The following is a 14,038-nucleotide window of genomic DNA, read 5'->3' as shown; positions in this document are numbered from 1 at the left end:
GATCAAGGTGTCCATGGTGTGAAGCTACACACTAAATTTCGTAATCCTAGCAGTAATAGTTTCCGAGAAAAGAAAAGCTGTCCCCTTTATCTCGGATGGACGAACGGACGGACGGACGGACGGACGGAGGTCAAACCTATATCCCCCTTTCCACTTCGTGGTGACGGGGGATAATAAACCTGTACTTTAGTAAAGAAAACAGTTATGACGTGTGTTGCAATAAAAACAAGTTCTGTCCACTGATTAAATACAGTCTTTCTGCCCTCTGAAGAGGGAAAACCCAGACATTCACAACATGTGTGATGCATGACAGGTTGTTTCTACACGTAAAATAAATTTCAAGTTGAAAATTCAATTAAGCTGCACTATTTTAGAGGCTCAGTGGAGGCAGGTCATTTTTGACCCTGAGGACAAGGGGAGCATACAAGATGTTAAGAACCCATGAGGGTTAAATACAGAAACTGCACAGAACATGCAAACTGGTTGTACACACACTAAAAATATGACTGAATATTTTTTTTTATCCTGAAGTGAACGTCATGTCTTATTTGTCATCTCAACAACCCAGCTTTAAGCCAGTAGTTACACAAACTCAAAAGACAGTTTTACAGTATATACTAACAGAAATACGACATAGCTGAAAACTGCTATTAATCATTAAACTCTACATGTGAAGGGACAATAAAGAGCATCTGACTGATCAAACATGACCAAAAGAAAGACGACAGAGCAGATGGTTGACTAAGAAGAAAGAGTAACTCAAAGCGAGCACATCCTCTTCAAAGAGCCTTTAGGACCGACACAGGAAGTACATTTTTTCCAGTAGTGAGTCAGCTGTGGCAGGGGGAATAAAAAATAGAAGGCCACAGCACGCAGACGCAGCACTGAACTTTACGAAGCAAACTCATACAGTGCATTGTAGTTTTATAGTTTCTACTGTGCACTTCTACATATCAAGATGATAACATTTTGTAAGAGTTGCATCATATTACTGACACCACAGTGTAGGCATTTTTGAAAAGGTGAAGCTGAAGGTGAAGAATATCTAAAAGACTCGTGTATTTGTGTGCAGCAGACAGGATTGTAAAGGTTACGTCTTCCTGTTGAAGCAGCAGGAGGCAGACTGACCTGCCTGGGGGGGAAACAATTCAGCTCGAGCAAGACTGAAAACAGCTGACAAACTCTCCATAAACACATAATACAAACTATATTCTCATACAACAATGGTATGTGTGAGACATATTTGAAGTCATGTTCCATTCTTTTTCACCAGGGTATGCCTCATTATCCAAACGCTAAGCATGCCAGAATTGATTTATGTCCTGTACACTGCCGACTTTACAGCCTCAGTGCTTTTCAAGAATGATAATTGGATATTTGCCCAGAATTTGGCCCGTTTTTCTCCTTACAATGCCAGGAAAAGACTCCAATAAAATAACACAGAGATTAATTGAGTAAACACAAGCCTCGAGTGGCAACATCTACATAGTTTTATGTCATATCCAAGCAGAGACGTAAATTACTTGAACTTTCCACTAACAAAAACAGCAATAAAAGTGCATCAATAGAGGGGGAATGGACATGCAGGTCACTCAAGACAAATCCAGCTCAACGGGTGAAGTGAGTAATCTTACTTTACGTCTTTATGTTGTAATGTCCTTTACAGGAGATTTACTAATTTACAAAAAATGTCTGTTGATTCCAGGTGTGGTTTTTTACAACACAGTGAAGAATCCTGCCTGTCTGTATCCATTAAAAATCACATCAGTATCAACTGGCTCCAACTCTGATTTTATGATGACGCACGGCAGCATTCTAGAGACACAGAGCTAAGACTTATTGCTCTGAAGAGATATACTGCACTGTATCCATGGTTACATCTCGCTGATCAAAACCCGACTCAGAAACAAAATGTTGTTTTCAGACCATATCTGCTCTGTAACAAACCGCACTGTTAAATGTGCTCCCAACAAATGTACTCTGGTGGTCCAAGCAGTGACTGCAGTGTGTCTGAATTCATGCCTCTTCACGACTGAAATGCACCATGCTGGAATGGGTCAAGCAGCGCATCACAAACGGGAAGATATCTGCACCTGGTATTTCCCTAATGGAGAACCTCACAAACTGAGTAGAGTCGAGCCAAGTAGGTGCTAGTGGAAAAATGCCATATGGTTGCTGTCAGAACTTCTAGGGAAAAGTGATCCTGTTACTGCTCTTACCTTCCACATGTACACAACCACAAATACCAACTTTGGTGTTTGAAAGTGTTTCCACATCAGATGTACGCATTAGTGAAAGTTCCAGTGCACTGTTTTAATAAAACTTTTGTCTGCAGGTTGATCTAAATACATAGGATTATGATGTATTGACATTGCAGGGTTTTTCCGATAAACACAAGGACGTTCATTATTGTCATATCTTTTCCTAGTCTAAAGTAGAAAACAGAGACAGCGGCAGGACAACACAATATTTTGAATAGGCAGCAACTGAAACTGGAACAGAACACAGCCCTATACACTCACAAATATATGTTTGGACATTAAAAAATAGTATTGGTGGTATCTGGGTGCTATCAGGCCAGAATGACTACGTTTAATATGAGTAATCACGCTTTCCAGTTTCACGTAAGGTGTACCCACAACTGAAGACACCGTTCTACAGCTACAACCATCTGCCAGTCCTCTGCACCTCCACCACAAAACCATACAAATATCTCTTTGTGACAGCCCACGATAGACAAACATTGACGCTGCCATAGCAACCGAGCCCCAACAATGCCAGGCTGCACGACCCTGAGCTGCGACTCGTGTTACTCTAGCTGAGGAAATTGATCTCCGAGTCTTTCAAGGGTACTTTTAGTGTAGCCGACGTGCTTTCTGTAGTCCGCAGTCACACTCAAAAGGACATAGAAGCAAAACACAGCTTCAGCTTTAGATGTACAGCAAATAAAATGGCAGGAAAGCCTAGTTTTATTGCACTTTTATGTCTGGTGGGTAAATAAAACATGGTAATGGCCATAAATGGAGGTGCTGACGGGGGATTAGACGTAAAAGCTTTAAAACCAGCGTAAACACAAGTCAGCATAACATTGGGGAGTTTCTGCTCTTGTAATGGGGAAGAAATTTAGCAGAACCTGTAAACCACAAAGGGAGAATTTTGCAGTTTCTTGGGTAAAATGGAAATAACGACAGCATCAAACTGGCAGAGGAGCCAGTCCATTACATCTTCACTATCTTAAAGTCTTGTGTTGTAACCTGAGCCTCAGCCTCTGAAGGTTGTGCTCTGCCCCACCCTGCACTCTTTAAAAACCCGTTCCTCTGCTAGTCTAGAGCCCTGATGATCGAGTGTCATGCTCTTTGTCTGAAAGCAGGGTCTCTACGAGCCATGACGAAAAAATACTATGAAGCTTTAGAGGACTCTTATACTGACTGGTTACCCTGAAACTTTTTTAAATTTCTTATCTAATGCTTCCTGATTACATCCAAAATGCTAATCAATAAACATCGCTTTCACTTCCATGTGCTGCAAATTTACAAATCTTTGCATCAAAATAAGCTCCAAATGAATTTAGTGTAACTCCTGGAGGCAAAATAACACAACTGTACCCAAAATGCCTCATTAATTGAAATTATTAATACACACAAATGTCAGTGCTCACTAAACGCCTCATACACAGGCTATGGGAAATGCTAGCTTGAAATTGTCCACAGTTTTAGCAGCAATACAGGCAGTACTGTGACCAGAAATTAGTTAGAGAATAGTTAAATAAGGCATTCTAATGGCAGATTAACCCAAGTTGCAAAACTCTAAAATGAAAAAAGAAAAATCCAATCACTGTATATTCCAAATGCATGCCAAAAAGGGGAAAAAATGCATAAATTCAGTTAACTTGGGAAGACATTTTTGTCAGTGTTAACAGTTTTTGGGAAGGCACCTGAATTTGACTACAGTAGTGTCAACTGTCAGTAGGCAGTTCTACTTCAGCTGGTGTGGAGAACAGAAAATACTTGTTTGTAATCTAATCAGAACTTTCAAGCTACAACACTGGGGTCATTTACACAGACACACAGAAGAAGGAGGCCTCTCTAGATTATTTTAAGATAAGACTAGTAGGGCTGGCCCGAATAGTGGTTTTTGGCCTCCGAATATTCGGGCCCTATTAAAGACGAATATCCGAATATTCGTTCCGCCCCATAACGTCCGACGGGGGGGGGAGCGGGGCTTGTGGCGGAGACGGCCCGGGGGGGCCGCGGCAGACGCGGCTGCTTGTGGCGGAGAAGGCCCAGGAGGGGGGGTGGCGGCGGCAGCGGCTGCTGCTTGTGGCGGAGACGGCTTGTGGTGGAGATGGCCCGAATATTCGGATCTGTTCGTCTGGTCTCGGGTCCAAATTTTGCCTTCGTTTTGTCTTCAGTTAAACTGAAGAATTCCCAAACAGCGGAAGTCTTCAGCATCTTGTCTTGTGTTTATGCAACGCAGTGAAGCGTGACGTTAGAGTCGGCAGCAACCTGGCCATTCGGGTGGTGTTTACAAACACGAACGGAGGAGCCGAGATGAGCCGAACACGACAGGATGAGCCGAAGTGGGCCGAAGGGAAGAGACGAGCTCCGAATATTTTCGTTTGGGGGGAGGAAGAGGTGATCACATAGACATATGTGGATATGTCATAGACATATGTGTATATTTTTATGTGATCACAGGACGGGATGAGCCGATGTGGGCTGAAGGCTGAAGGAAGACAGTAGCGGCCAATATTCGGATACCAAAATTAATATCCGGATACCGCCGTAGCGAACGAATATTCGGATATTCGGGATATTCGGGTCCAGCCCTAAAGACTAGATGAGGTGTAATGGAATACAACAAAATGTAATGTATCACTGCCTCCAGTACAACAAGCTATTCTTTTAGAAATCAGTAACTAGCAGTACAGAGGAACACATAAACATTTTACAGCAGGTCAGTGACACTTATCATGAGGAGAATAGCTGTAATTTCAAGTATCTCGTGATCAGTTTCATTTTGAACATACGACACATTTTACACATTTAGTCACGAAATCCAAACTGGGCCATTACTTTAAGCACAAGTTTCATTTCTCTGCGGCATCGCTGGTCTTAACTTGCTTTCAAATGTGCCAAAGGGTGGCTGTGCCGCCTGAGGGCTGAGGAAAACTCGCAAGTTGCCATAAATGAAAGTGGGAATGTCCTACTCCTTTACATGTCTGTGTACAGGAGAAGGTGTTAACCAAGTTCACCTGGCATGCTCCCCTGTCTCAAAGATCGAAAAACACAAATCTAGGAGGTATAGCAAAATAAAAAGAAAGTGGCAAACAGACGTAGAAACATAGATTTCCCTATTTAAGTGCACCGGGTGGAACCCCTTACTCCATCCCCCCATGTTCTGCCCCACAATGATCTCATCCCTTAACACAAAAGAGCCTGGAGGCTCGTTCCCCAGGGGTGAAAGAGCTGCCTAGTGTGTGTGCATTCACAAGTCTGTGTGTGTAATGCTGGACCACAGACAGTGCTGCGTCTGTCTCAGTTATTTCAGCAGGAGTCCAGCCATGCACTTCCACTAACAGCTCGCCTGAAACAGTTGCTGAGGATGACGCACAAACACAGTGGTCAAGTATCGTACCTTAACACTGCAAATGGAAAAGAGACGCAACATCACAAGCGTTTACAGATGCAACAATTAAAGCTGACTGTTGCCCGATCTTTCACATCAACGCTTCTATCGTGATAAATGTTGGGTGATTTCATATCAGATTATCAGGGGACTTCTGCTTGACCATCTCTGATTTGCCTGAAACTTTATAAATCATAAATTATGAATATTTAAAGTGGTATGTGTGAAATTTCAGAATATGTCAAGTACTTTCCAGGATAAATTTTCTCAAAAATTGGCCGTCAACCTACTTTCAGCATGTTTTTTCCCCACATTTAAATCTGAACTGTTCAGGAACTGTTAAAACTAAAAACTTGAAATTTTAAATTTTTATTTCTCATCATGTCAGTGATTCAGACTCTGCAATACTAGATAAGTAGACCAAATAATCTGATTATGGGTGAGAAGAAATATGAAAAGATCGAGGACGTCATGAAAATTTCCATCTTTAAGCACACAAATAAAAAAAATCCCAATGTAGAAATCAGCTAGTGATATTTTCTAAACCATATAGTAATAGTGCACAACGACACTACACAAAAGACACAGAATACATTTTATTATAAAATACCTGACCACAAAAATGTAAAGAAAGTTGTTTTCACTGAAGTTTCACAACCAATTATTCTCTGAATTTAACTAAGAAAATTGTTATTTTCATATGGTGTCAGAAAATGAAAAATGGAAGAATGTGCCCATTCCATTTTAAAAAGAAAAATGTTTGAAAGATGCTATTTTTTTCATCTAGTAATATCTTCTCTCATCTGCTTAATGAAAGTTCAAAGAAAATACATTAATTTTCATTTTATGACCATGCATTTCGTTGTAAAAACTAATCTCTTTGTTTTTATAAAATATTACAGAAAGTACGTAATTTACCAAGCTAAAATACCTTTATAACTATTTATATTTTATGCTATTCAAATTTCAAGCACATCAAAGATGGTTGAGCAGAGATGAGTGTACAAAGCTGCTCCTTTAACTAAACAGCCAAAGCAGGAAACTGGTGCAGGTAATCTTATTTCAGCTGCGACAGCCTCCAACGACACACTCCGCTTTCGGGTCCAGTGTCAGGCAGCGTTCGCTCCAAGTGGCACTCTGTAGCTCTGGGCTTTAGAGGAAGAGCAAAGTGGCCCTCCCTTCCACCTGTCATCACAGCGTGCTGTCCGTGGTGGAGGCCAGACTGGATACAAGGTGGCAATGAGGTGATGAAACCTCCATTTTACAAGTCGACCACCACAGGAAAAACTTTGGTGCTCTTCCTGGGGTGGAACTCTAGTTTGAGGGGAGAGAAGTTGCAGTCTGATTGAGTGCATATGGCGCGAGCAAGAGTATGCATAGTTGGCTGTTAAAGTGTGGTCTGTAAATACGTCACTGTGCTAATTAATGTGCTGCGATGAGACCAACAGCCCAGCTTTGGCTGACTGAGCCGAGTTCAGATCATAACACTGAGGCTTTGGCTTTTATTCTGACAAAAACATCCTCAAGTGCAGCTGATAGAGGCAGGAAACGTATTTAACTATTCAATATTTGCTATTCAGAGTGTGTGAGAGGTGGAGCATTCACAGTCTATCTGCTTCTGGGCCTCAGATAAGCCCGTGCGATAGCCTGGCATTATCATATCCGTACGCTAACAGCATGTCCCTCGTTCTGCACAGCCTGAACAAAGCCAAAGACCCGTAGTGAACTCTGCTTCTCCGTCGAGTTTGCTCAAGCCTGGCAGCTGTTTTTTCTACACAAATATGTAAATAAAACCCCATTTCATTTACGGGTAACGATAGCTGTCAACAAGCTTCTCAGAATAGGCATCAGATTGTCAAATCACACTGATAACAGACAGGACAGATAGTGTTTGTTATTTTTTGCTACAGGCTATTTTATTTGATCCTTTGGGCGATGGCTGTTCTGTTTGAATTTGATGGATATAATCGAGGTTTTTGTAACCCAACTACAACACTGACTTTATATTTTAAAGGTGAAACTTTAACAAAAAATATCTTACATTGCAACAGAAAAATGCTTTATACATCATTACAAAACGTGTACTTCATCAACTAAGCCTTCAGCGGTTTCAACAAAATGACAAACTCTAGTGGTTTATCTCTTCAGCTTTCTAATCCAACAGCAGCGGAGTCTTCTTAAAAGCTTTGCCAAGATATCATCAAAGCCAACGGCAGTGACTAAAGCAAATCATGGGCGAGGTGGCACAAATCCTAATGACCGAAGCAGAAAAAAAGATTTTTTTTTCTTCCTGGATCACTTGTGGGTTTGTGGTTACACTGTATAAAGGTCTGAGCATGTGATCTGAGACGCAGGTGTGTTTTTCAGACAATGTGACGCACTTAAACTGAACTCTGTCAAATGCAGATGTCGCCTGCTCAGCCAGCAACAGCAGCAGACGTACAGGATAATACAGGGACACTGGCTAAGATTTTAAATATAAGTTTTGTGTGAAATATGACTTTTAACAATTTCAAACAACTTGGGGAGATTAGTTGAAAGTGGTGAGGCTGGGGTTCAGCAGAAACGTCACAAGACTGCTTCCCTCCTGAAGCGTGACAGCCTGGTGGACAGAAAGCATTCTTTCCACTCTAAGAGAAAAGACAGAGGGCAAACTCATTACCCTCACTTGGGCTTATACCAACCCAGACCCAGGCCTACGACAGAAAAACACATCACAGCAAAGTACAAGGGTTAGAGGAGGGAAATAGGTTACCTGAGAGGGGTTTTGGCTGGTTTACAAGATCTCTGTTGTTGCTTTTTGGCTGGAAATGACTGTCTGGAGTTAATATGTCTGAAGACAAGCAAACATGCAGCTTGAAAAAAACGCACTGAACTGCTACAAGTATGTACCGGCCTCTCAAGTACAGGAACCGGCAATACGGTATCAAAAAATTTGCAGTTATCTCATGGGTCATAAGGTAGAAATGTGGCAGAAGCAAAATCTCACAGTGGAGGAAACGGTGAGAAAGAAGATGAGGGCAACTGAGGCGACCTTGAGTCAGACAATACATCCCGAGAAGTTACTGTGTTGCTGTTGAAACGTCTCAAAAAGTGGAGAGGCCGAGCACGCATGAAATTACCTCGGAATTAATAAAGTATCTATCTATCTATCCATCATGTTTTAAGTGGCAGTTCTCTACAAACTCATAATGAAGCTGAAGCATCCCTTAAGTGCAAAATGCAAGGAAAGGGATCTTTATCATTAATCGATGAATCATTGTTAATAATTCAACTAATTAAAAATTCATTAGCCAGAAGAGAAGGTCACGCATGTCAGAAAATGTATTGTAGATTAGCTGTAGTACCTGGTTGTTCCACAAGGTGGAGACTCTTTCTGTTTAAGTGACCCAAGGGAGTGTACACTCAGACTTTAGCCAGTTCCGTGTTGGCAAGCAGAGAGCATTGTGGGAGTTTAGTGAGTAAAGTCTCCTGTGATGCTTAATGGCTACAACCAGAGTTTGCATGTTTTTAGCTAGCAGAAGTATGGTCCTGTCGCTTCATGCAAACAGCGTATTGGTTGAGCCAGATGAGATGTCATGTCTAGAACTAGGCCATACAATAGTTACTGTGTTTGTTTCCTATTATTGACCAATCAAGTACTGATTGATAAGGCTGACAGCTATCAGTTAAGGAAACTGTTCAAAATATGCATCCCTCATTGGAATACAGACAACTAGCAGAAGAGGTAGCTGAGCAAGATGACAGTCAGCGGTGGGGATAAAGGACTCCATATTTGGTAGGGCTGTAGTCTCCAGGTCGAATGGTTGATGGATATACTGTTATCCAACCAAATTGGTCATACATTTTCTAGTGTCACTTTCAAAAGGAAAAAGCGCTACACCAATAGAATATCATGATATATCAATTACTCTTTACTAAAAAACTAAATTTCATGACCATTTCACATCTTTAAATTCACATAATCCAATGGAGATTCTGAGGTTGAACTGGTTTGACATTAATATCAGTTCCAATTGACACCAAATAAAAGAAGTGTTCAAAGTGGCTGCATTTCATTCAAACGCACGGCCAAAAAGTTGAATGCAAACAGCAGTTTGCATTTTACAGTTTTCCGACCAACACTGCGTTTCATCTATGACTAGTAGGCAAACTTATCTGCATGAAATTCCTCACACTGATTTTGCTCTATGAACATCTATATTTATAATTCATTTAGGCTAATAAAACTAGCAGGTAGATACCTGTGCACTGTGGCTGAATTCGTAAATGTCGAAATAACAAGCAGACTTTTTGTCCCACGTCCCACTCGACAGCTGTAGGGTAGGTACAACTACATATTTTGGATTCTGGTTAGCTGATACGTTTGAACATGAATGAAGCTATGTGCACTATTTACTGCGAGAAAGTTGTGGTGAAAGCAGGTAACACTTCTAACTGTAAACTACAAAATGAGTATATTTACAAAATCTGTCATTTTGTGCCACCTTTTTCTTGCAAATAGAAAGGTCATACACGGTTTGACGGCAGGGGGAGAAGGAATTAAGGTATGAAAAAACAGAAATTGCCCACGTCTGAAGCAAAAGTCCTGCAAGGAGTTAAAAAGTCATCTACAACGTAAGCGACGCACTGACCTGGAGGGTACAGCTGAAGTGGAAGTCCTGGGAAAAACCAGCACAAGCATATAGACCAAAATATGACTTTTTTGTTCAATTGGGGCATGTTTTTTATTACCGTTAATAGTTACTCAGGTATTGTCATCCAATGCAAGCTGGAAGTGGGTAAACGGGGAACACATTACTCTAAAATTTCACAAGTAACGATATAAATATCAATATTTAAGCTATGATTTTATTCCCGGCAAATCAGAGATAGTATAAGAGTATAAATTGTTTTGAAAATGGGCTGACTTCACATGGAAATCTGATATCTGAAAGGATGTGAAGTGTCAGCTTTGGAAAGAGAAATGAATATGTAAAAGGAAACTAAAAGAACAAAGCAGCTGAAATGTCAGTTGCTGCAGTCATTTCGGGAACAACAGCATTCGTAGCGCTTTGAGAAAACCCTCCTCTCACTCTCGCTTTTCTCACACTCGTCAAAATCCTATTTGACTTTTGCCAAGGCAACTGCAGAGTCCTTCAACAACTGTTGTCACTCCACTCTACCTTCCTTGGTCACCTGACAGCACCAGTAGTGACAAAGTGCAAGTTTAATGTACACAAAGCCACAGAGCAGCCATGACCCACTTCATACCTGCCAGCCAGCCTGCAGCGGTTAGTGGGAGGAAACGTTCACTCCACTCCCCCTTTTTTTTTCATGCAGTGTCTGTCAGGCCATGCCAAGGTCAAGAAGGAGATTTTGCGTTACCTTCCTCGTGGTGAAGGCTCAGTGGATTCTGCCAGGCAGCGATTTCTGTGTTTCTCACACCTCGTGAGCCTCAATTATCCAGCTCTTGAGCCAAATTCCGCAGCCATCTCAGGTAGAGATTGGGAAACGTGAACAACACAAGAGGAAGTGCTCTGCTCCACTCTGCTGTGCCAGGACTTGTGCCACTTCTGTCATGACAGGAACATCACATGCATGCTGTGAATCACCAAAAAAAAACTGAAGGATGGAGCACTCTCCTGCCCTTAGGGGTTAGACCGGCTGGCTGGCACTCATTCAAATGCTGAGGCATAGATATGTGAGCACCTTTGGGACTGCATTCAATGGCATTTGTGACTAACACAGGCACAAAAGAGCAGAGGCCTCTTGCACAGTCAAAAACAAAGTCCAAAGAAGAAGAAACTACAAATCTAAACTGTAAAGTGTGATTTAAGTGTTTGATATCAAGCAGGAGTGGAGGTAGACACCTGTAGGGTTAGAAAAGTCTCCAGGACTGCTATCAAGGTGGGCCCTGGGAGGAGAGCAGCAGCAGTAGGAGGAGGGTTTCACAACTGTTGCATCCAAAACCTAAATAGGTCAACTTTGATGCAGGAAATACACACCTCCCTGCGGGTATAACAAAAGAAATGTCCTCCCGTGATCAACCTATGCGGTGATACGTGGCTCTGAACGGTAAAGGTTGTCTTTCCGTGGTTTGATAAACAGTCGGTGCAAAAAAGTGCACGAACAGCAACGCGAAAATACGTTTTCTTGCTAACACTTAGCTAAAAGTCAACACTGCACCCAAATTGTGTTTTTAGTCCCAAAAAAAGAGCAAAACAGAAATACGAGCACTTACCAGCTGTTTACACTGCAGCGAGAAACAACGTTGACATGTATGCAACTTGCCCTTTCACCGCTTAATATATTCCGTGTTGTTAAAAAAGGTGCAAAACAGGAACAAACCAGCTCGGCGCGCAAGAAAAGATTAAAAAACAAAGAAGAAGAAGAAAGCCACTTCGAAATACTCCTCCGGAACTTTGCGGGTTACTTCTTTGCCACACTTTCATCTAAAGTTGTTGGTAGGCGCCATGTTTGTGTCTACGCTGACAGTTTTGTTGGGGAGTGTTCTTCGTAAACGTCTCTCTCAGAAAGGAAAAGCTAAAGCTAAAATTCTGTAATGGTTTGTCGGTTGCAGCGGACGGACAGAGGCTGTGTCATTAGTTAACCACGTCATACCAGCGTGTTCCGGGACGTCCTTTCAAAGTAAAACACCGCCAGGCCATAGACTATATAAAGGCATAAAGGGCAAGCAAAAGTGTTGTTTTCATAATGAAGTTATATTTTTTTCTCTTACATCAAACATAAAGATATAGTTTTCTCTCTTTATATGCACATTAACAAATTAAAACAAAAACACACAAAAGCTATAAGCTTGCCTTGGTATTAACTGTTACTACTGATGACGTGGTTGGTTTTCACAATAAAGCTGTTTGTTTAATCAGGACTTTTCTATCTTTTATTTTCAAAAATAACAATATAATTTGTCAAGTTTTTTGTCCTTTATTATCAAACGTAAAGACTAAGTTTTCTCTTTGTCTGCGCATCAGCAGATTAAAACAGAAACACACAAAAACAATAGCTTGGTTTTGTCTAATTGTTACAGATGATGAAGTTGGTTTTCACAATAAAGCTGTTATTTGTTTATTCTTTTGTTTGTTTAGTTGTTTGTCACAAGTATTGTCATTTGTTATCAAACATAAAGATACCATTTCCTCTCTTTATATGCAGATTAACAGATTAAAACAGAGACATAAAAAAATAGCTTGGTATTAATTAGTACTGATGAAGAGGCTGGTTTTCAAAATAAAGCTGTTTATCTAAACTGCAGTAATTGACTATTACTTTCATTACTGTAGATCCTTCCAGCTGCTCCTGTTTCAGTTGATTCACTTCTTTTTTAATCTTGAACACATTCAGGACTGTTTTTATTATTTTACTAATTTTATTTTTTATGTTTGTTATCAATGTTTCCAATTTGTGTGCCTACATTTTGAATTTTCTTACTTGGCTACATTGTAAAAAAAAAATTAAGGCCACCATCCTTAAATGTCCTCAGAGTTTAAATCAAGGGCAAAAAAATGAGAATAAACAATTCAAAATAATGTGGAAGGTCTGTATTCCAGTAGGAATTGGAGCCAGAAAAGTGCTGTTTGTTTCCTTGTACTTCTGCAAAATGGCACTTAGTGTAGCTCTTTGGTCATTAAATGTCATTTCATGAAACAAAAACTCCAATTTGCAGCCTCTCAAATGATGAACTTCGCTGCTTACTGTGAAGGTGAAATGTTGTGATTTCCCCCAGCATTGCCTCATTTTAATTTTGCTCCACGGTTTTGTGGTTTCTGACGCCCCCCATCTTAAACTACTAGAAGTTACACCAGCATAAAACAAACAGGTGACATTTTGAGATATTCTAACAATGAGTTCATAAGATGCAAGTTGGATTTGAAAACACTGGGTTGCGTCTAGTGCCCTAAATCTTGTAAAGTCACTGCGGTTAGAAATCATGCTGACAGCATAAAGTAAAACAATTTAACCCTCCTGTCGTCCCCCAGATCAAATTGACCTGGTTTAAAGTTTGAAAATGTGGGGGGGGAATTATCACAGTGTAAACTTGTACATTTTCAACATTTTTTGGTGCAAAAATAGTCAAATGCTTGAAAAAATTTCTAAGATCATTCAGAAAAAAATAAACCGAAATCCAGCAAAATTCACTGGATATTGGTTTATTTTTTTCCTGACTGTTCTTGAAGAAAATATTAGAACTTTTACTGATATATATGGAATCATTTTAGATATTTTTAGGATTTTTTTTGAAGATTTTTCTTCATTTTTTAAAAACATTTTTTTATTGCCAAATTTGGGAATTTTTTTTTGAACAAACAAAACATAAGGAATTTTTGCAATTTCTTCCTGAAGATCTTGCAAACTTATCAATTTGGGGAATTTTTTGCTGAGTTTTTGGATTTTTTTTCAGACAAGGGAA

At 40.4% G+C, this 14,038-nt stretch overlaps 2 protein-coding genes across 3 annotated transcripts in view; one reads left to right on the top strand and one right to left on the bottom strand.

Moving 5' to 3' along the window:
* Positions 1 to 12,226, bottom strand: part of dennd4c (DENN/MADD domain containing 4C) — a 39,698-nt gene extending 27,472 nt beyond the window's left edge. For both annotated transcript variants that reach the window (XM_022210589.2, XM_022210592.2), the window contains exon 1: positions 11,852 to 12,226. The gene's annotated coding sequence lies outside the window, so the exon portion shown is untranslated. The remainder of the gene's footprint in view (positions 1 to 11,851) is intronic.
* The window catches only part of LOC110962536 (pyruvate carboxylase, mitochondrial), a 627,844-nt gene that overhangs the window by 202,756 nt on the left and 411,050 nt on the right, over positions 1 to 14,038 (top strand).

Source organism: Acanthochromis polyacanthus, chromosome 23, assembly GCF_021347895.1.
Source record: "Acanthochromis polyacanthus isolate Apoly-LR-REF ecotype Palm Island chromosome 23, KAUST_Apoly_ChrSc, whole genome shotgun sequence".
In the NCBI taxonomy this organism is placed as follows: Eukaryota; Metazoa; Chordata; class Actinopteri; family Pomacentridae; genus Acanthochromis; species Acanthochromis polyacanthus.
This window is presented reverse-complemented; position numbering and strand designations above follow the sequence as displayed.